At 46.1% G+C, this 22,966-nt stretch overlaps 1 protein-coding gene across 1 annotated transcript in view; it reads left to right on the top strand.

Moving 5' to 3' along the window:
* Positions 1-22,783: 22,783 nt before the first annotated feature.
* Positions 22,784-22,966, top strand: part of R3HDML (R3H domain containing like) — a 41,228-nt gene continuing 41,045 nt past the window's right edge. Inside the window, exon 1 of the mRNA XM_073607589.1 lies at positions 22,784-22,951. The gene's annotated coding sequence lies outside the window, so the exon portion shown is untranslated. The remainder of the gene's footprint in view (positions 22,952-22,966) is intronic.

Below are 22,966 nucleotides of genomic sequence, written 5' to 3'. Positions count from 1 at the left end.
GTGCAATTACAGCTGCAAGTCTTTTTTGCAGATGTCTGTACCAGCTTTGCACATATAGAGAGTGACATTTTTGCCCATTCTTTTTTGCATAATAGCTCAAGCTTTGTCAGATTGGATAGAGAGCGTCTGTGAACAGCAATTTTCAAGTCTTGCCACAGATTCTCAATATAGGTTTGAACTTTGACTGGGCCATTTTAACACATGAATATACTTTCATCTAAACCATTCCATTGTAACTCTGGCTGTATGTTTAGGGTCGTTGTCCTGCTGGAAGGTGAACTTCCAGACCAGTCTCAAGTCTTTTGCAAACACTAATGCCGCGTACACACGAGCGGAAATTCCGCCAGCAAAAGTCCAATGAGAGCTTTTGGTCCGAAAATGTGACCATGTGTATGCTCCATCGGACTTTTGCTGGCGGAATTCCAGCCAGCAAAAGATTGAGAACATGTTCTCAATTTTTCGGTCGGAAAAAGTTCCGATCTGAAATTCCGATCGTCTGTACCATTTCCGACGCGCAAAGCTCCTAAGCATGCTCGGAAACAATTCGACGCTTGCTCGGAAGCATTGAACTTCATTTTCTCAGGTCCTCGTAGTGTTGTACGTCACCGCGTTCTTGACAGTCGAAAGTTCAGCGAAATTTTGTGTGACCGCGTGTATGCAAGCCAAGCTTGAGCGGAATTCCGTCGGAAAAACCATCCAAGATTTTTTCGACGGAAACTCCGCTTGTGTGTACACGGCATAACAGGTTTTCTTATAAGATTGCCCTGTATTTGGCTCCATCCATCTTCCCAATAACTGACCAGCTTCCCTATCCCTGCTGAAGAAAAGCATTCCCACAACATAATGCTGCCACCACCATGTTTCACAGTGGGGATGTGTGTTCAGGGTGATGTGCAGTATTAGTTTTCCACCACACATAGCATTTTGCTTTTAGGCCAAAAAGTTAAACTTTGGTCTCATCTGACCAGAGCACCTTCTTCCACATGTTTGCTGTGTCCCCCACATGGCTTCTCGCAAACTGCAAATGGGACTTCTTACGACTTTTTTTCAACAATGGCTTTCTTCTTGTCACTCTTCCATAAAGTCCAGATTTGTGGAGTACACGACTAATAGTTGTCCTGTGGACAGATTCTCCCACCTGAGCTGTGGATCTCTGCAGCTCCACCAGACTTATCATGGACCTCTTGGCTACTTCTCTGATTAATGCTCTCCTTGCCCGGCCTGTCAGTTTAGGTGGACGGCCATGTCTTGGTAGGTTTGCAGTTGTGCCATACTCTTTCCATTTTCGGATGATGGATTGAACAGTGCTCCGTGAGATGTTTAAAGCTTGGGATATTTTTTTTATAACCTAACCCTGCTTTAAACTTCTCCACAACTTTATCCCTAAACCTGCCTGGTGTGTTTCTTGGCCTTCATGATGTTGTTTGTTCACTAAGGTTCTCTAACAACACTCTGAGGGCTTCACAGAACTGAGGTATTTATACTGAGATTAAATTACACACAAGTAGACTCTATTTACTAATTAGTTGACTTCTGAAAACAATTGGTTCCACTAGATTTTAGTTAGGAGTATCAGAGTAAAGGGGGCTGAATACAAATGCACGCCACACTTTTCACATATGTATCTGTAAAAAATGTTGAAAACCATTTATCATTTTCCTTCCACTTCACAATTATGTGTCACTTTGTGTCGGTCACATAAAATCACAATAAAATACATTTACATTTTTGGTTGTAACATGACGAAATGTGGAAAATTTCAATGGGTATGAATACTTTTTCAAGGCACTGTACATCAAATACTTGTTGCTAGACAAAACATGTCAGTAGTCACAAATGGCTATTGTCAACCACAACATCTTTTGGTATACAGAGTTTACTTCCAATGACCACTGCCACCCACAGGTATGGTAAAATTCATTAAACAAACTGCAGAGTACTACTGTCAAACACAACATGGAACCATCATTTAATATATGGCGTCAATCTCAAGCAATTCCTATCAGCAAAAATTCATGTGTTGATACAGGGTATATACTTCAACCAACTAATATTCTCCACAACCTGTTAGTATCAGTATACATATTAGGTCAGTGTTCATCACTGTGCCTTCACAGCCCCGGCAGATACGAATATATGGACTGCAGTAAACATGGTCAATGCCAACCACAGCATGGTACTATCTGCATGGAGTTTGTACTCTCTCCCCTTATCTAAGTGGGTTTCCACCAGGTAATCCAGAGCCTGACCCTTTCTAATTCTTCCCATGGTGAAACAACTGGTTAACTATTGGTAGTTTAGAGCCAATCACAATGAACACCACAGCCAGCCACAATGTTCTTCAATATACTGTATGGATCTATCTGGAGTTTCACTGTTGAAAAAAATATCCATTTTTATATGATGACAAATGAACTACAGCCCACCACAGCAATGGAACCTGTCCATGAATAATATTCATTTTAGCTTTGCAAACTCAATTACTTCCAAACACGGCATGGGTACAATTAGAAGCTTATCAGGGGAGCTCACAGTGCCAGCATGGTATTAATAACTCTGATGAGAGCTTTTGTTTCTTCTTCATTATTCATTGTTGACTTTGTGTAAAAAGCCGTTTCCAGTCTTTTCAAATCTGTAGCTTATATTTTAAAAAAGTGATCCTTGTTCAGTAGTGGCGGCTGGTACTCAAAATTTTTTTTGGGGGGGGGGGCGCAAACAAACTGAAAAAAAAACAAAACATCAATTGCAGCCACTGTGCCCATCAAACACAGCCACTGTGCCCATCAAACGCAGCCACTGTGCCCATCAAACGCAGCCACTGTGCCCATCAAATGCCGCCACTGTGCCCATCAAACACAGCCACTGTGCCCATCAAACGCAGCCACTGTGCCCATCAAACGCAGCCACTGTGCCCATCAAATGCCGCCACTGTGCCCATCAAACACAGCCACTGTGCCCATCAAACGCAGCCACTGTGCCCATCAAACGCAGCCACTGTGCCCATCAAACGCAGCCACTGTGCCCATCAAATGCCGCCACTGTGCCCATCAAACACAGCCACTGTGCCCATCAAATGCAGCCACTGTGCCCATCAAATGCAGCCACTGTGCCCATCAAATGCAGCCACTGTGCCCATCAAATGCAGCTACTGTGCCCATCAAGCGCAGCCACTGTGCCAACAAATGCAGCCACTGTGCCAACAAATGCAGCCACTGTGCCCATCAAGCACAGCCACTGTGCCAACAAATGCAGCCACTGTGCCCATCAAATGCAGCCACTGTGCCCATCAAACGCAGCCACTGTGCCCATCAAATGCAGCCACTGTGCCCATCAAGTGCAACCACTGTGCCCATCAAGCGCAGCCACTGTGCCAACAAATGCAGCCACTGTGCCAACAAATGCAGCCACTGTGCCCATCAAGCGCAGCCGCTGTGCCATCAAACGCAGCCACTTTACCCATCAATTGCTGCCACTGTGCCCATCAATTGCTGCCAGTGTGCCCATCAATTGCCGCTACTGTGCCCCATCAATTGCTGCCAGTGTGCCCATCAATTGCTGCCAATGTGCCCCCATCAATTGCCAATACTGTGTCCCATAAATTGCTGCCAGTGTTCCCATCAATGGCCGCTACTGTGCCCCATCAAATGCTGCCAGTGCGCATCACCCAGGAGTCGGGACTTACCTGTCTCGCAGCGGGTCACGGTGGGGTCCTCCACGTCCACGCTCCTCGATGTCTCGGGTCCTCTCTATCAGGCATCCAATCACTGTTGTTTTAGCCAGACCCGAGCACCTGATTGGGTCAGTGTTAGGAAAGCGATTTATTCGATTTCCTGACACAACACTGAGTAAGCAGCAAACACACATCATTGCGCCCGCTGTTTACCATTTTGGAAGCCTATTAGAGCCTACGGCTCTAATCAGGATGCCTATTAGATCCCACGGCTCTAATCAGGTGCTTCCAAAAAACCTCCCGCTGCTGTAATTCAGGTGCCTGGCGCCCGACAAGGGGTCGGACACCTGAATAGGGGGCGGCAGCGGCGACCATAGATAGATTCATGCAATGCACAAATCTATCTATGGTGAGAGAGAGGTGGCAGGAGAGAGGGGGAGGCGCTCTTGCGCCCTTTATGGACGCACCGCCACTGTTGTTCTGGCACTTTTTGTTAACAGGTGACAACCCTCTGTTTCTGTCAGCGGCTACAAGTGGCCGTTTCAGTACACATTACACAGGCATGGGCCATTGTTGTCACTGTCAGGAAAGACGACCTGAGAAATGCCATACAGTCATCAATGGAGTGCATGTTGGCCTGAAGTGGCTGCAAAGAGGCTGCTGGAGATCAGCAGCGCTGAGATGTAACAAAGGATGAAAAACTACTATTGTATAAAAATAAAACATGTTGATTGTGATATATGGTGATTTTGTAAACTGTGGTTGACCAGTTTTGAAATAACTTTATTGAGTGGAGCAATTGCAAAGTGTAAAACTAAAAACTAGAAGAAGCCATAAAAGAGGTGCAGATTATACATCTGAACTGGGATTGTGAATCGTATCCTGATAGAAAGTCTCGAAATGCTCAAAGCTGAACTCCAGGCAGGCTGCTAAATATACAGATACAAGACATATATGAGAGCTGCTTTACATGCCAAAGATTTGTCTTTCAGGCTGTTAGGCTGGGTTCACACTTGTGCAATCACAGACATCGCATTTGTTTCGCACCGCATTGCTGTGCAGATCACATGCGATGTCTGCGCGATGCAAATCAGTGTGGCTGAAATCGCATCACATTCGCACCAAAATGGTGCAGGACCCTTTTTTTTGGTCCACGCTGGAATCGTAACGCATGGGTGTTCACACCTATGCGATCCGCTTCCTGCACCATTTCACAGTTCAGACTGCAATCTGCGAACCGATCAGGGGGTGTCATTAACTTTACATCGACACCTGCAGCGTTTCGCATAGGGCAGTGTGAACCATCGACAAGCGCATTGGAATTGCGCCGGTTCCCGTATCGCACATGTGTGAACAAGGACTTGTTGCTGAAATGTACACAGCTCCATTGCACAGCACAGCCAGCCTGGAGACATGACTTTTCTCCACTGCAGTTAAGAAATACAGCTAGGTCTTGTCCAAACCCCCAGCCTGTGATTGGACCAGGGCATATCTACCGCAAGGCAAACAAGGTATTTGTCTTGGGTGGCATTTTTCAGGGGACCGGTGCTGTCCCCAGGCAGAAGGGGTTCTTTTTTATTTTTTTTTTTCAAAAAAACAAGTTTATTTGTATGTAAAGCCTATAAGCATGGTACATGTCCTACATTGCAGACAACAAAAGAAGTGGGTTGAAGTACATTTGGATTGCAAATTGAAGTAACTAAATAGTGCAATACACCCAGGTATAACGCATTATCATAGATACCAAAGTATATCTCATAACTCTGAGTATATAATATTCAGAATATGTTTATTGAGTACATAAGATTTGAATTCATAAGGGGAGTTCGGGAGAATCTCCTACGTCCTCACTGGGGATCTTAAGCCAGGACTTATTCATTACAGGTGTCGGAGAGCTCCATTCATCTATCCCAGACCTTGTTATATTTGGCGGGACAACCCCTATGATCATAGGCGGCTCTAGGCTTTGTGAGGCCTTAGGCAAAACTTACACATGAGGCCCCACGGACTGGGACGCTCCATGATGAGGCCGCTATTCCTCAGGCTGCGGGCAGTATCTGATTTGTCCTTCAGCTCCTAAACCACAGAGTCCCAGTGGGGGTAGGCGGAGCCACCGGCATCAACTTCAGTGATTGAGAACAGGCAAATTAGGCGGCCGCGAGGCCCCTGTGAGTGCGAGGCCTTAGGCGACCGCCTAATTTGCCTAATTAGAGAGCCGCCTCTGCCTATGATGGTTATATATTCTTGGGACACTCTGGTGACTTGTACTCCTAAGTATTGGAGTGAGGATACCCTATTTGGTGGGAGGGAAGCTGAGCTGCTCGTTGGTGGATATGAGTCTAGGGGAAGGATTGGTGATCTGCTCCAATTTATACGTAGCCCTGAGTGTGTTCCAAATTCCTGGATGGACTGAAGGCAGCTTGTAATGACGGGTCGGTGTCTTCTAGATACAAGACCATGTCGTCATCGTACAGGCCCACAGTTTCTATGAGAGGGCCTAAACGGAGACCGTAAATATTTGGGTGTGTTCTAAGATGGCTAACGGTTCTGTGGCAAGTGCATAAAGCAGTGGGGACAGTGGGCAACCCTGTTGGGTATCGCGCCCAAGGGGGAAAGGATCGGAAGTCCAACCATTTACTGCTACTCGTGCCAACTGCAGAGAAATACAGAAATTGCACCCACTTAATAAATTTAGGACCACACCCAAAACCTCTCAAGCATTCCCATAGGTATCCCCATTCCACGGAGTCGAACGCCTTAGCAGCATCTAATGCCACCACTACTCTAGCACCAACTACATCATGACATGATTGGATATTCATAGGTGGCGAATGTTCACGGCTTTGTTTTTCCCGGGCATAAATCCCGTTTAGTCAGGATGTATAAGCGAGAGAATTATTTTATTGAGGCGAGTAGCCAGTACTTTTGCTAGGATTTCAATGTCCACTTGCAGTAAAGATATTGGACGGTAAGAATCAGTATTTTGATGGTCTTTGCCCGGTTTGGGAATTACAATAAATACAGCTTCTGGCATGGATTCAGGTAGAGTTTCAGAGTCAAAAATATGATTGTATAGCATCAGAAGCTCAGAGCTCAGAACCTCTGAGTATGCCGCATAGAAGTCTAATGGTAGACCATCATGACCAGGGGCCTTGGCAGGGGCAAGTAAAGCTACGTGGCGATTTTGTCCGCGGAGAGGGGGGCCTCAAGAGCTGCTACCTGAGCCTCCGACAACTGAGGGAAAGCAAATACTCTGCAAAAAAGCTTGGGTTTCTGGCCCAGAGACATTTGTTTGTGAGGAGTACAAAGGGGCATTATAAGAATGGAACTCTGCAGAAACCAGTGAGGGATCTGTAATAAGGGTCCCTTGTCCACTACCGAGGATACTACTACTGGCGGTCTAGTGTCTTGGTGGGCTAAATAGGCCAAGAGGTTTCCCCACCTGCTCTCCTTGAAAAAAAGTTTCTGCTTCGCCTAGATCGACGATATGAGTTTGGGATTTAAGCGCGGATACGTTGGCCCGGTGTGGCGTCCCACGTGAAAGGGTCAGCAAGGGAAGTCAATTTGTCTCATGCTTGTAGAAGGAAAACTTTAGAGGGGTTTTTCAAACGGTTTATACGTCTGGAGAGGGTAGAGCGGACATGTAATTTAAAAGCAGGGGTCGAAACAGGGGGGAATCTGCACCACATGGGGTGTACCCAGGCACACCTGGCACACCCTGTGTGCACGCTAGGGTTACCACCTCATCCCTTTAAAACTGAACACATATTAATTACACATATGTGTTTTCGGTTTTAAAGGGATGAGGTGGCAACCAGTGGTGGCTAGTAGTTTTGCACCCCCTACGGGGTCATCCGGCTCCGCACTTACCCCATCTAGGTTCCAGGCATGCATCGCTTCTATGGGTGACGGGCGGGAGTCTCCTACTCCTCTGCAGCACAGCGGCTTCCACCGCGCGTCTCCTCCTTCTAGGCATCCAATAGGATCGCCTGTCCTTTCAGACAATCGGAACCCGCTTCCTGATTGGCCGGGAGGAGGACCAGTGTGAGAATAGTGTATAGTCAATCTCTATTCTCACACAGCTGGGTGGGCTCGGGGCGCAGTGCTCTGCGCCCCGAGCCCACCCTTTTTTAAAGGTTATTAGAGCTTCTGGCTCTAATCACGTGCTTTAAAAAAAAAACACTCCCCCCCCATTGGAATCCATGCGCCGGCGTCCTGTATGTAGATTAGGGGGCTGGACACATGGATAGGGGGGCGGCACCCTGCGCCCCTAACGGACGAGCTAGTAGTGGCAACCCTAGCGCACGCCTATGGTGTAAGGTTTTTTTTGCCATCTGTGTCCCCTTGGGGAAATTTCACTTCTCTTCCTGTCCTTCCAAAGCAAGGGAATCTCTGGTTGTCACCAGAACTATTGTCCCCATTGGAGGATTTCCCCTCTATGTCATTTACGGTGACTCAAAATTTGGGATTTTATTTCACTTTCGGTGATAATGGTCAATAGGACAAACAGAGAGGGTGAATCTCCCTCCCAGGGATGCAGACAGCAGTAAAAAACTGACAGGGGTTCTAATCCCTCTCTATTCAAAAAGAACAAAAAAAGGTTGTGATTACAATTGCACTTAAAAGGGAGTTGGATAGCAGAACACCTGTATGAGAAGGCTCTGAAGGAAGAGGCCACCCCCCAAGAATCTCAGACTGCATACCCGATCCTGGGTAATATCTTAGTAGCTAGGGTTAGCTGTGAACTAGAATATACAAGCAAGCAAGGGAGTGTCTGCTTCAATCAGAGCCTACTCACACAGGTGATGTGCTTTATGATTTATTAAGGTTTCCTTCCTCTAGCCAGTGTAAACATTACAATGATGCACACACCATGACACTGAGAGAATAAAGCATTCTTGGATCTGCTAGGGACATGGACCTCCATCCCCAGATGTCGGAGGGCCCCCTTTGTTTCACCGAAAGGAATCCAGACCCTCATCTCGATTAAATACCTCTACCTATCCAACTATTGATTTCAATTTTTTCCAGCAGAATTTCCCAAATCCCCGCAATACGCAGGGCCCCTCTCTGCTATGTGGGGATAAAACTGAGCTCCGCTCCATCTGGAAACCACCATAATTCATTCAAACTCCTTATCATCACTTTCTAAACAGACCTCTGAAGTCCTGGAAGGGGCAGATTTCTATGAAACCAAATCGGGGTTATTAAAAGTGTGGGAGCTGCCAATCCATCGTACGTTATTACACTGATTTTTTGCCTTTTGTTATCTAACCGTCGTTTGTCGGTCATACTGTTTTATCTGGTTATTGTCTCTGTTTATTGCTTTTCGCTACCTTAGAGTCATTGTTCTTCAAGCGTAAACCTATTTTATTGCAGTCACTCCTTGGCTGTGAGCAGTGCTCACTCCCTCTAGAAGGTGGCTGTGTGCTTTGGCAGGAGCCGCAGTCTGGATCGCTGCTCTGCAGGATATTACACCTGGCATGAAATTCTACCAGTTCTTGGAACTCACAGTGACTGCAAGGAGAGCTGCTTAGGAAGACCTTCAGCAAGCAGCGAATAATGATATATTGTATGCCGTGAACATCTGATGCTGCAGATAAAGTCCACACATATTGTACAGTGGAATGTCTGCACATATGCTAAGCCTATCTCTGCTCACAAGATCAGGTAAAGGGCTGCAGGAAAGTGCAGTCTATTTTCTCCACTGCAGATGGCGCTCTTCTGCTGTAGCACTGTTGTTGGAGAGGAAGTCAAGAGGAACAGGGTTCCTTTATGGTTTCCTGGGTCATGGGGAAGTTATCTTGTTGGATAGATGGTGCCGCCCCATGTGACCGTAGCAGGCATCTTGGGTTTGGCAGAGCCTATTTAAGCCCTGGCTCCCAAGTTTGGCACACTTTTGCGAGTTGGTAGAGAAGGGATAAGTACCCGCCTGTTAGGGACAGTACTAGCAGTAAGGAAAGTTTCTTGATGAGGAGGGAAAGGCTAGGGTTGCAACTCCAGGTCACACTCTGCTCCTTTTACAGATGCTGTCAGTCCAGCTGTTACCCACTCTCTTTACATTACGGAAAACCGAGAGTGTACCCAGTTGGTCAGCCTTGTTGTGAACTGTTCATGGACTATTTCAATACTAGTTTTCCAGTGCACCCGACTGTGTGAATTATTGCCGCTGCACCCCACTTACAGGGCCACTCCTGGCAAAACCAGAAGATTTTACTGGGTTCAGTCCTAGGGTCTTTACTGGTATCTGGGAACCCAAGGCATGCTTTTCCCTTTAACCTCACTCAAAAAGCTCATGCTTGGCTTTTCAGCTGAGCTACCAGGGTGACAAAGGTTTAATAGGTCAGGCAGCACCAAAATGAGCCAATTAAAGCCCAGCACCAAAATGAGACCTCAGGCTTAGCTTGTTAGCCAAACTACCAGAGTTACCAGAATCAATGGATTGGACACCAAGCACCACACCAAAGCTCATGCTTGGCTTTTCATTTGAACTACCAAAGTAATAAGGCTTAATGGGTGTGGGAATCAGTGCCAAAATGGGAGCTCAGGCTGGCCTTTTAGCCAAGCTACCAAGGTCACCAGATTCAATGGATCTGACACCAAGCACCACTCGAAAACTCATTATTGGATTTTCAGATGATCTACCACAGTCACAAGGCTTAAAAGTTCTAGAACCAAGAACCAAACTGAGAACTCAGACTTGGCTTGTCAGCCAAGCTACAAAAGTCACCAGACCCCAAGGATCTGACACCAAACACCACTCCAAAAGCTTATGCTCTTGGATTTTCAGCTGAACTACCAAAGTCACAAGGTTTAAAAGATCCAGCACCTAAACTCAAAGTTCAGGTATGGCTTGTCAGCTAAGCTACCAAAGTCACCAGACCCAAAAGATCTGACACCAAGCACAACTCCAAAAGCTTATGTTTTTGGCTTTTCAGCTGGGCTACCAAAGTCACAAGGTTTAAAAGATCCGGAACCAGCACCTAAACTGAGAGTTCAGGTATGGCTTGTCAGCCAAGCTACCAAAGTCACAAAGCTTAATAGATCTGGAACCCAGAACCAAACTGAAAGCTCAGGCTTTTCAGCCATGCTACCAAAGTCACCAGACTCAGTGAATCTGACACTCAGTATCACCCCAAAAGCTCATGCTTGGTTTTCCAGCCGAGCTACCAATGTCCTTGAACTCAAAGTGTTCTAACAGTATGGGGAAAACTGTATATTACATGGCTCAGGAAATCCAAATAGCAATAAATATAGTAAAATAAAAGTTAGGAATAAAGTGAACCTGTGCATTTGCCCATGCAAGGAAATACAATAGGGTCCCTGAAGTAAAAAAGATAGGATTAGACCGGACTTCTACTTTAAGTGAAAAAGTGATAGAAATAAGAATCTACCTACAGTGCTGTCATCTCCAAATGTAAATATTTAAATCCTCTATCCCAAATACAATGTGACAAAATATTATAATAAACAACCAAAGCAAAAAAAATAAATCAATAAACTTGTGACAACCACATGGTTAGTGAACACATGTGACACCTAAAGTATAACTAAAGCAATTTTTTTTTCTTAGTTATGGATAGATTGGAGACTGATTGGAACGCCTACCATTTTTTTTTTTTTGCTACCTCTGCCCCCATTAGGGAGATTACCCCTCTCTGTTTGTCCTGTTTACCATTATCATCAAAAATGAAAGTAAAACAAAATCCCAAATTTTGAGTTATCCCCAGAAAAGTAATAGAGGGGACATTTTCCTATGGGGATATTAGTTCAGATGACCTGGGGGTCCCAATGAATTCCCTTAATTTGCAGAGTATTCTTTTAACTTCCTGTTTTGGCTATGGGGCAGGACGTTAAGGTAAATCTTCTCAATGGGACACAGATGGCAAAAAAACAAAAACCTGACAGGGTTATGACCTTCCCTTACTCCAGGGGTAGGCAACCTCGGCACTCCAGCTGTGGTGAAACTATAAATCCCATCATGCTTCTGCCTCTAGGAGTCATGCCTGTGATTGTCAGGGTCTTGCTATGTCTCGTGGGACTTGTAGTTTCACCAAAGCTGAAAGGCCGAGGTTGCCTACCCCTGCCTTACTCTATCCAAAATGGAAAAAAAAGTTTTGCATTTAGTTCTACATTAGTAATACTGTGAAAGGAATAGTCTTTCCAGTGATAAATATTTATAACTTTTCATTCCCATTTTAAAGTGATTCATGAAGTCCATGATGATGAAACATGTCGAGAATGGCTTAGCTGTAACCAGAAGTGATCTGCTGATCCAGGCTGTCTGGGTGAAGTAAACGGAGTGGATGGCTTTTTGCTCTGCACACTAATTTAATGCTTCTAGCTCACTAAGATTGTTGGGATGAAGGGGGTTATGTTACCACTGGAAAAGAGTCCTGTGCATCTTTGGCTCAGTTTCCGGTCCGAATTCAGGCAAAAATTCAGACCTGATTTGTCCCTGAAATGGAGAACAGAGACGCACCAGGCCCTCTGCTGTGCCCCGTGCCCGCAGTTAGTCTGAACCCAGCCTTAAACATATGTTTTTTTTTTAAATGCAGCAGTAATACACATATATTGGGTAATTAATTGTGTTATTTAAAAGCTTACACAGGGCTAAGGACCCTTCCTTTTTACCCATGTGACAGCATTCAAATCTAACAATTGGCTGTTCAGGCATCATGTAAGCATAGGCAAAGCAGAGGATTACCTAAACCTGTCATTGCTATGTTGGTAGCAGGGTAAGGTCTTCCCACCAGGGTCCTGGGCCTGTGAACCATCTGTGCTACCCATGAAAAATTTGTAAGTCAAAAAGTCCACTCATTTCATCTCCAAGTTGTTTATCATATATTTCAGCCAAAGCAGGCTTCTAGAAGAACTGTACTTTCTTGTCACATGATTCTGTGCTGCCTCCCTCTCATACTGCAATATCAGTGGGCAAGGCTCAGGGGTCTCCCCCGTGAGTAGTGCTGAAACCAGGTGACACATTGGCCTAACTGAGATGTAGGACCATTCATTAAGTGAAGATACCAGCAACCATTGAGATTAAGGCAGGCCATAGATGATGCCACTTTCTTTCCTGCAATTCCCCCATTGCTTCTGTGTTGATGGGGGGGAATCCCTCCGGCGGAACTATTGTGTTCTCCCGGCAGGGGGGGGGGGGGGGGCGCAGGAAGCCGACCGTGCCAGGATAATAGAATGATTATTGCTAGGAAGAGGCTCTTAACAGGTAGGCTGTCAATTTCAATGAAATATGACCATAGTTGAACAGAGCACCTTTAAAGAAAACATTCAAAGAGAGAAATCTGTAATCTGACATTTCTGATCTCCTTATGAAATGATATACATCTGGCTTCGGTGAACCATGGTAACAGCAGGAAGGATTTATTTTGGTCATGGTCAAAAATATCAAAAAGTGTTGAAGCCACTGGAATAGAATGAAAGTCAGCAAAGTAGCATTTTCAAAAGAAGCTTTATTCGTACAAAAATCGCAATATAATTCATATATATTTAATAAAAATACTGTTTGGTGCATGAGATCTGTCCCCTCCTGGAAAATGGGCTGCTTCCAGTTAGATGGATTTACAATTCTTGGCTGGTTGGGGTTTTATGGCATTTCCAAAAGGTATCAATTATTTTTGCATAACTCCGCTTGGTATTGTTTGTGTCTAAGATTGCCATGCAACAAAATCACATCACAGTTCCAGAAAAGAAAGAGAAAACTACTAAGAGAAATCTTTTTTATGGCAGGACTATCGAAAGAAATAGTCAATCTCCTATGGTACAATGTGAACGTGGACAACCTTTTCACACTCTGCGTACATGCTGCCTTCTATCCAAACCCACCAATGCTAAAGTTAACACCTAACCTGACTCTAAAATTTAACCTGATCCAAATGCTTTCCGGACCTTAATCCTTACTGCTTCTTTGGATCTTAATCCTTAAATGGACCCTGTCACTTGTCCAAACAAACATCCAATAGCCTCCTGTAACAGAAAAATGCAGAATACCCACCACCCCAGGCAGGTGCGGTTACAGCGTGGCAGAGAGGGAGCCCCGCTGTAACTGCACCACTAGAGAGGGAGCCACGCTGTACCAGCACTACCAGAGAGGACGCCACGCTGTAACCGCACCACCAGAGAGGGAGCCATGCTGTAACCGCACCACCAGAGAGGGAGCCACACTGTAACTGCACCACCAGAGAGGAAGCCACGTTCTACCCGCACCACCAGATAGGGACCCACGTTGTACCCGCACCACCAGAGAGGGAGTCAGGCTGAAACCGCACCACCAGAGAGAAAGCCACATTGTACTCACACCACCAGAGAGAGAGCCACTGCACTGTAACCAAACCGCCAGAGAGGGAGAAAGACCAAGCCACTGCCAGGGTACAGGCATGCTACACTACTGACTAGAGTTACCCTGGGCAACCCAGAGTGAGCAAACGTCCAGCCTGAGGGATCACTGTTGCGGTTTTGCTGGGTCTGGTAAGAGGGCCCGTTGGCCATTATCCATTACTTTTCCCAGGGACTGAGCCATTAGGAAGTGCCTAACCTGCTATCTCCTAGGTCTTATTGACCGCCACAAAGTCTCTCTCTGTCCTCATCCCTTTGTCCCTTTGTGCTGCTCCCCCAGCGTCCCTCTGTCCTCCTCCCTGGTGTCCCTCTGTCCTCTTCCCATGGCATCCTTCTGTCCTCGTCCCTCTGTCCTCTTCCCACTGCGTCCTTCTGTCTTCCTCCCATGAAGATGACAGGGTGAGTCTTAAAAAGGAAGGGGTGTGGCCTTGATGAGAAGGGGTGGGTCATATTTAAATTTGGGGGTGCGCAAGTTTAGTCAGGCCTAGGGCAGCACAAAACCTAAATACACCACTGGGTGCTTGGTCCCAGGGCCGTCTTTAAGGCAGGGCAAAAGGGGCAGCTGCCCTGGGCCCTGTCATTGTTGTGGGGCCCAAAGCAGCTGCCTCATACTTGCCAACTACCCCAGTTTAAATTCCCTTGTCCCTTGAAGTTTTAGTCCTCTGCTGTGTCCCGATATCTCAGTGTGAAGTGCTGCCACTAATGCTGCCCAGCTCTGCCCTATTGTTTACAGGTGACTCACCTGCAGACCCTGTGTTTATATGTAAATAACCGTCATTCATATGTAAATAGCGGCAGCATTTTTATGGAAATAACTGAGGCTGGCGGCATTGATATGTAAATAAAGGTGGCATTCATATGTATATCATGCCCCTCTGCAGTGAGGAGATGATGTGCTGTAACCTCTAGCAACCAATTAGTAAGCAGTATTACTGTACAGTAATCTGTAGCAACCAAACAAGCAGAAATCATGTGCTGTAACCTCTGTGTGCTGTAACCTCTAGCAACCAGTTAGTAAGTGGTGATATGCTGTAACCTCTGGCAACCCATCACAATCGCTGCCTGATCTGATACAGTAAACTGATTTTAAGTCTAGCTGATATTTATTGTATGTCTCAGAGCAGGTGGAGAGCGAAATTGCATTGGGGGGGGGCAGAAATTTTTTGCCCAGGGTCCAATCAATATTAAAGACGGCCCTGGTTGGTCCCTTTGTGGCGACAGCTTCCCTTCTACCTCCGACCACGACAGGTTCTCCGGCCGGCAGAACCGTCACTTTCGGTTGGACTGCAAGCTGTAATCCCAACCCTTCGCTGCCCTATTACTTCTGGATAGGCCTTCACAAAGCCTGGCAGTCAAATGCCCCCGGGATAGACCCAATCTCTGGCCTAGAAGCTCGGGGCAGACGACACAGGTTCACCCAGACGGCAGTCCGGGTGGCACAGAACATAGATCACATGACCTCACCCGAATATATAGGCTCTCCCAGCAGGCCAAGGGATTCAAGAAAACCCCTGCCCATTGGCTGAGATACCCCATATACCCATAACCTGACCTCGAGTTGTCCTTCTCAAACCAATACCTACAAGTGCCCGGCCACCTGGTGGTAGAAGAGAAAAGTACAGCCAGGCCAAACTTAGGGAGAAATCAATAGATCTCTAGCAATTAACTACAGTAGCTACTCCTGACAAGGAATTTGGTGAGGAGCTCCCTGGCTAAACCCCAGGGCGCTACAGGTATGAATATTTTTTCAAGGCACTGCATATGTAGACACACACACACGTATTTTTAAACTTTAGGGTGCACACCCTTATGCAATAGGCTGCGCACACCTATGCTCGCGACCCATCAGAAAGGTACATATTCCCATTTTTCTTTTACAGCGGGGTGCTAGCTGAGATTTTTTAAACAGGCAACAAGGTTGCTAATCTAACACCCTTAAGTTAACCCGATAGCCCATAGTATAAACCCTAACCACTAACAACTACAATAAACATTTAAATTAACCATACACTTTATTGCTCCAAAAGGACTCAATTTTTTTCTAAAAAGCAGTCATTGAGCTCTGGCTGAGTGGTTTTGCCCAGGCTGATATGAAGTCATCAGTCAGCTGCATGTAGAGGGAGAATTTCCCCAGTCTCCTTTCCCCTTAGTGTTCAGACCATATGTTGTAAGTTTCTAGCATGTCACATGGTACGAGGCTGCAGCAGAGACTGAACTGTGCCAGACATTTGTGAACATGGCCAAGAACTGCACACGATTGCGAGTTGACCTCTCAGTCAAGGAAGTAGATGTTGACCCTGAATGATGTGTGAACAAAGATGGAAAAAAGGCAATGTTAGGGGGAATATTGTGATATCTTTAAGAGGTATTAACCACTTGCCGACCAGCCACCGCAGTTTTACTGGGGTAGAATGGCACGGCTGGGAAAAAAGACGTTACCTTACGTTGCTTCGCCTTTTGGTCACTAGAGGCGCATGCGTGCCACCGAAGGTGCTTGTGCCCTAAGCCGATGCGAGTGCCCGGCAGACACGATGACCGCCGGGCTCCCGCAATCATTCGCGACAGAGCGAGAACCGGGATCTGTGTGTGTAAACACACAGATCCCCGTTCTTTCAGGGCAGTAGAGACAGATTTTGTGTTCATACTACGTATGAACACCGATCTCTCTCTCCTCCTAGACAGTTCCATCCCCCCTACAGTTAGAACACACCTAGGGTACACAGTTAGCCCCTTGATCGCCCCCTAGTGTTAACTCCTTCCCTGCCAGTGACATTTATACAGTAATCAGTGCATTTTCATAGCACTGATCGCTGTATAATTGTCAATGGTCCCAAAAATGTGTCAAAAGTGTCCAATTTGTCCCCCGCAATATCGCAGTCCCGATAAAAATCGCAGATCACCGCCATTACTAGTAAAAAAATAAATAATAAAAAAAATGCCATAAATCTATCCCCTATTTTGTAGACGCTATAACTTTTGCGTAAACCAATCAATATACACTTATTGTGATTTTTTTTTTACCAAAAGTATGTAGAAGAATACATATCGGCGTAAACCGAGGAGAAATTTTTTTTTTTGTTTGATAAAAGATGTGGGATATTTATTATAGCAAAAAGTAAAAGATAATGTGTTTTTATTTTCAAAATTGTCGCTCTTCTTTTGTTTATAGCGCAAAAAATAAAAAACGCAGAGGCGATCAAATACCACCATTTTGTAGACGCTATAACTTTTGCGCAAACCGATCAATGTACGCTTATTGCGTTTTTTTTTTTACCAAAAGCATGTAGAAGAATACATATCGGCGTAAACTGAGGAGAAATTTTTTTTTTTTTTGATAAAAGATGTGGGATATTTATTATAAAGTAAAAAGTAAAAGTTAATGTGTTTTTTTCAAAATTGTCACTCTTCTTTTGTTTATAGCGCAAAAACTAAAAACCGCAGAGGCGATCAAATACCACCAAAAGAAAGCTCTATTTGTGGGGAAAAAATTATATCAATTTTGTTTGGATAATGTCGCACGACCACGCAATTGTTAGTTAAAGCGACGCAGCCAAATCTTCCGGGGCTGAAGTGGTTAAATACCTTGAAATATTACATGTATATATGACCTACCTGCATACCTGTAACATAAATGTAACCCCTATCCTAACACTTACCTAATGTCTAAAGTTCACTGAAGCTAAATACTTACCTTATCAGTGATGAATCCTGAGAGTTCCACGTCCAGGTCATATGGGGCCAATATCTTAGCACCAAAATGAGAAGATTCGACCTTATATAACCCAAAATAAGAAAAGACTCTCAAGAAAATCTTGAGCACATTAAGTACTGGCATGCTCTAATCCAATAATTAGATGCACAAAAAAAAAGTTGTTGGCATGATTTTTCACCCTGAGCCCAAATGGGTCCTATATTCTGAGAATCTCCGGCCCTGGACTGCCTAGCACCCGCCCTGTCCCTACAGCCAAAAAATGTTAATTGGACCTATTTAGCCACTCCAGCAATGCCTGGTCTGAAATCTGAATCTGGCTTTTTAATTAGACTGGAGTTCATCAAAAAAAATCTCTCCCCACCTCAGCTTTTCAGTATTTCCATAAAACGCTGCGTAATTGCGGCCAATTTTAGCATAACGGCGTTCCAGGGAAACGGTCAAATATCCAGCAGCGATGGGCCGCCGTTTGGCTTGTCAGATTGCTGAACGCAACTTCTGCTTTTCATTTTGGCCTTTTACAATGCCGGCAGCTAGAAGAGCTCAAGCTACTGTGATTTGTAAGTCTTTGCAGATGTCATTTGTCTGTCTGGACCAGAACACTGCTTGTAAAACCTGGAAAACTGATACCAACAAAAATTCCAGGCAGGCGCTTTTAAAGAAAAAGAATAAAAGCCCAGTTGGTCCACAAATTCACACTTTTGGTTCAAAGTTCACACCTTTGTGTTTTTTAGAAACATGGTTTCCTATGGTACACGTTCGCATCTATGTGAGTTTTCAGTTGCTGTGCTTTTGGAAAGTGTCCGAGACTTTTTTCCCGCAGTAGAATGCGTTTTGCATGTAACCCGCACCAAAAATGTTGTGTTTTTCGATGTGTCTTGCATTTTTTATCTCTTAAACAAACTGTGTATAGCTGGTTGTTAAGGAGCAGGCCGGAAACCCAGCCACTGTGTCCTTAACTAACCGATGAATCATCAGCTGTCAGCGAGCTTTCCCGCTGACAGCCAAATGTAATGTCAAGAATTGCTGGCAATAAAAAAAAATGGCAAAAAAACGGTGTGGGGTCCCCCCAACCCATACCAGGCCCTTCGGGCTTTTTCACCTAAGCACTCCCTTTTGCCTGCATGCCTGAGATAAGGGCAGATCGATTCCAGGAAGTAAACACTACATGAGTCATCTGCCCTTACTCAAGATGGCTGCAACTACAACTGCTAGGGGGTGTTTTTCAAAGTGATTTCTTAACAAAATAAAGCAGAGGCATGGATGGATGGGGGGGTTTGCTTTAGATATTAACATTTAATTAAATAACATTTTCAGTTTGTGGTGCTCAGATACAGTTTACTTCTGCTTTAATTCAGTCACATCCCTCAGGTTTAAGCACCTAGTACCAGGGATATTTTTTTCAGCGGGAATGCAGTTCCGGCACCTCCAGCACTAAATGTATGTAATGGCAAGGGATGCAGGGTCCGGTCTATTGATGCTGGCTGTTAAGGGATCTATTGTTGCTGGAGGGTAATTATTTTTGTGGGGGGTGGGTCTTATGTTTTTGTTGCTGGGGGGGAGGTCAGTTGTTGCTGGGAGGGGACTACTGTTGAGGGAGGGGTCTATTGATGCTGACTGCGGGGAGATCTGTTGTTGCTGCTGGGGGTGGGGTATTTGGTTGTGGGTGGCCCATTGTTGCTGCTGGAATGATGCAGGAGGTGGGTAGGGGCAGAACAAGGAATGGTGCAGGAGGTGGGTAGGGGACAGAACAAGGAATGGTGCAGGAGGTTGGTAGGAGGCAGAACAAGGAATGGTGCAGGAGGTGGGTAGAGGGCGGAACAAGGAATGGTGCAGGAGGTGGGTAGAGGGCGGAACAAGGAATGGTTTAGGAGGTGGGTAGGGGGAAGAACAAGAATTGGTGCAGAAGGTGGGTAGGGGGAAGAACAAGAAATGGTGCAGAAGGTGGGTAGGGGTTGGAACAAGGAATGGTGCAGAAGGTGGGTAGGGGTTGGAACAAGGAATGGTGCAGAAGGTGGGTAGGGGTTGGAACAAGGAATGGTGCAGAAGGTGGGTAGGGGTTGGAACAAGGAATGGTGCAGGAGGTGGGTAGGAGGCAGAACAAGGAATGATGCAGGAGGTGGGTAGGAGGCAGAACAAGGAATGGTGCAGAAGGTGGGTAGGGGACGTGTAGCGCTGGTAGATTTACAATCTACCGCAGATTAGGTAATTTTAGTAAATTGTGTGTTAGGAAGGTTAAAAGTTCGCCCCTGTTCCAGCTTGTTGTGTGTGCTTCCGTGCTGACCGTTGGGTGTCGCTGTTACCACTAGCCAGTGTTGGAAAGGCAACGTGTCGAAGTGTATAGATGCTCCTCTGTCTCGGAGACACGCTCGGTGGAGGTGGTTCTCCGAGTTGCATTCTGGGAAGAGGGTATTTATGGGACAGACGCCATGTTCTAGGGGTTCGTTTTACAGCCACCTGCTGGCCCTCCTGGCTGACAGGTATGCGTTAAGGTGCTACCTCGTGGTCCTCCAATCGGGAGGCCCACGATGCTATGGCGCAGGGGTGGGTCCAGAGGCTTGTCTGGGGCCTACCACAGCGGCCGAGGAATGGTCCTGAGCTGTCGGTCCTGTGTGACGAAGCTGGACAGCCGAGGAGATTCAAGGGGAGGACCCGTCTTGGAGAGGTCACGCGGCGTGGTGGTCTATAGAGGGGCCTGGTGACTCGGTTGAAGGACGTATCCAAAAGAAGTAATCATACAGCATAGTGTCGCCGGTTCGGCTTAAAGGTTCAGGTACTGTAACTGACTTTCACTGCAGAAGATCTGATACATCCTGTGGCAGAGGATCGTACGGATTTATTCCCTCAAATAAGTCTGTGGCAGAGACTTTAGATTCATGCTGCGTACTGGCTGCTAGACCGGTGAGAGAGGCCTATCCAGACGAGCAAAGAGTGCGTCCAATGAGGGGAACGCATTCCACATAATTATCTGAATTCTCCCGGGACATTTGTCACTAAGATTTTGCAAGAAGATATTTGAGTTTCTCCTGAAAGTTTCCTTTTCCGCCTCTTTCCTGCTACTTCCTAAAATTTGACTGTTCAATAAAGCATTGAAAACATACTCCAGTGTTGGTGCGTGTGTCGTCCAGAAGTAAACTCAACGGAACCCCTAGACCCGGTGCCGGTGAAACAGAGGGAAGCAAAGTGAAGGTAACAAGCCCGCTTAAACCAGCAGCTCCACCGTGAGTTAGTGCTACAGACGGAACAAGGAATGGTGCAGGAGGTGGGTAGGGGGCAGAACAAGGAATGGTGCAGGAGGTGGGTAGGGGACAGAACAAGGAATGGTGTAGGAGGTGGGTAGAAGGCAGAACAAGGAATGGTGCAGGAGGTGGGTAGGGGACAGAACAAGGAATGGTGTAGGAGGTGGGTAGGGGGCAGAACAAGGAATGGTGCAGGAGGTGGGCAGGGGACAGAACAAGGAATGGTGTAGGAGGTGGGTAGAGGGCAGAACAATGAATGGTGTAGGAGGTGGGTAGGGGGAAGAACAAGGAATGGTGCAGGAGGTGGGTAGAGGGCAGAACAAGGAATGGTGTAGGAGGTGGGTAGAGGGCAGAACAAGGAATGGTGTAGGAGGTGGGTAGAGGGCAGAACAATGAATGGTGTAGGAGGTGGGTAGGGGGAAGAACAAGGAATGGTGCAGGAGGTGGGTAGAGGGCAGAACAAGGAATGGTGTAGGAGGTGGGTAGAGGGCAGAACAAGGAATGGTGTAGGAGGTGGGTAGAGGGCAGAACAAGGAATGGTGTAGGAGGTGGTTAGAGGTAAAACAAGGAATAGTGCAGGAGGTGGGTAGAAGGCGGAAATAGTAATGGTGCAGGAGGTGGGTAGGGGGCGGATCAAGGACTGGTGCAGGAGGTGGGTAGGGGGAAGAACAAGGAATGGTGCAGGAGGTGGGTAGGGGGAAGAACAAGGAATAGTGCAGGAGGTGGGTAGGGGAAAGAACAAGGAATGGTGCAGGAGGTGGGTAGGGGACAGAACAAGGAATGGTGTAGGAGGTGGGTAGAGGGCAGAACAAGGAATGGTGCAGGAGGTGGGTAGGGGGAAGAACAAGGAATGGTGCAGGAGGTGGGTAGGGGAAAGAACAAGGAATGGTGCAGGAGGTGGGTAGGGGACAGAACAAGGAATGGTGTAGGAGGTGGGTAGAGGGCAGAACAAGGAATGGTGCAGGAGGTGGGTAGGGGGAAGAACAAGGAATGGTGCAGGAGGTGGGTACGGGACAGAACAAGGAATGGTGTAGGAGGTGGGTAAAGGGCAGAAAAAGGAATGGTGTAGGAGGTGGGTAGGGGTAAAACAAGGAATAGTGCAGGAGGTGGGTAGAAGGCGGAAATAGTAATGGTGCAGGAGGTGGGTAGGGAGCGGATCAAGGAATGGTGCAGGAGGTAGGTAGGGGGCACATTCCTGCACCTATTTTCTGAGAAAAAAAAGCCCTGCCAAATATACAATAAAGACCTGGCTACAATAAAACACTTTCTCCTTATTTTCTAGTTTCATACAGTTCAGAACATCTGCCATATTTTCTTGATTTTTCCAAGCTGTAATAAAGACATTTTGCGGGTAGGCCTTTATATCAGCTAGGAAAACAAAACTATAGAACCACTTGGGTCCCCCTTTAATCCCCATAAAAGAAACGTTTTCAATCCGAGCCAAGCCTCAGCTACCTGCCAAGGGTTTTTGTCCAGACGGCACTAACAAATCCTTTCGTTTCCATTTACAGAATATCTAGATACGCCGACTCAAAAAATACGCTTAAAACTATGTAGAGGTCATTTAAGGAGAATTATTTTCGTCATAAGAGAACAAAAAATAAATAAAAACAGTAGAAGAGAGTACAAGCGAGGATTTAGGTTGATTCTGGTGGAATATTCCTGCATTTCAAATGAATTTCTGTCCCTTCCTGTACAAATAGTAGCAGAAGGTTCACAGTGCGTGTGACTGTTTGCTAACAGTGTACAGCCAGGCACTAAATCACCAAACCTTCCCAAACTTTAAGACATTCCCTGAGGTGGGGTGGGGGGGAGTCAAGATGCAGATTCAGTTTCAGATGCCATCAAAGACTTGTAGGATTTGCCCACGTTAAAAATTCTCTCTTCTACTTGTGGATGAACAGGTTGCTGACAAAAGGTCATTCTCTCTCTGTCTGCAGCATCTAACACTGTTCAGCTGTCCCTGACCCGCTGCTTCAGGTATGTGGACTACTG

Source organism: Aquarana catesbeiana, linkage group LG12 (genome assembly GCF_042186555.1).
Source record: "Aquarana catesbeiana isolate 2022-GZ linkage group LG12, ASM4218655v1, whole genome shotgun sequence".
In the NCBI taxonomy this organism is placed as follows: Eukaryota; Metazoa; Chordata; class Amphibia; order Anura; family Ranidae; genus Aquarana; species Aquarana catesbeiana.
Note: the sequence above shows the minus strand (reverse complement) of the source record. Positions and strands in the feature narration are given on the sequence as shown.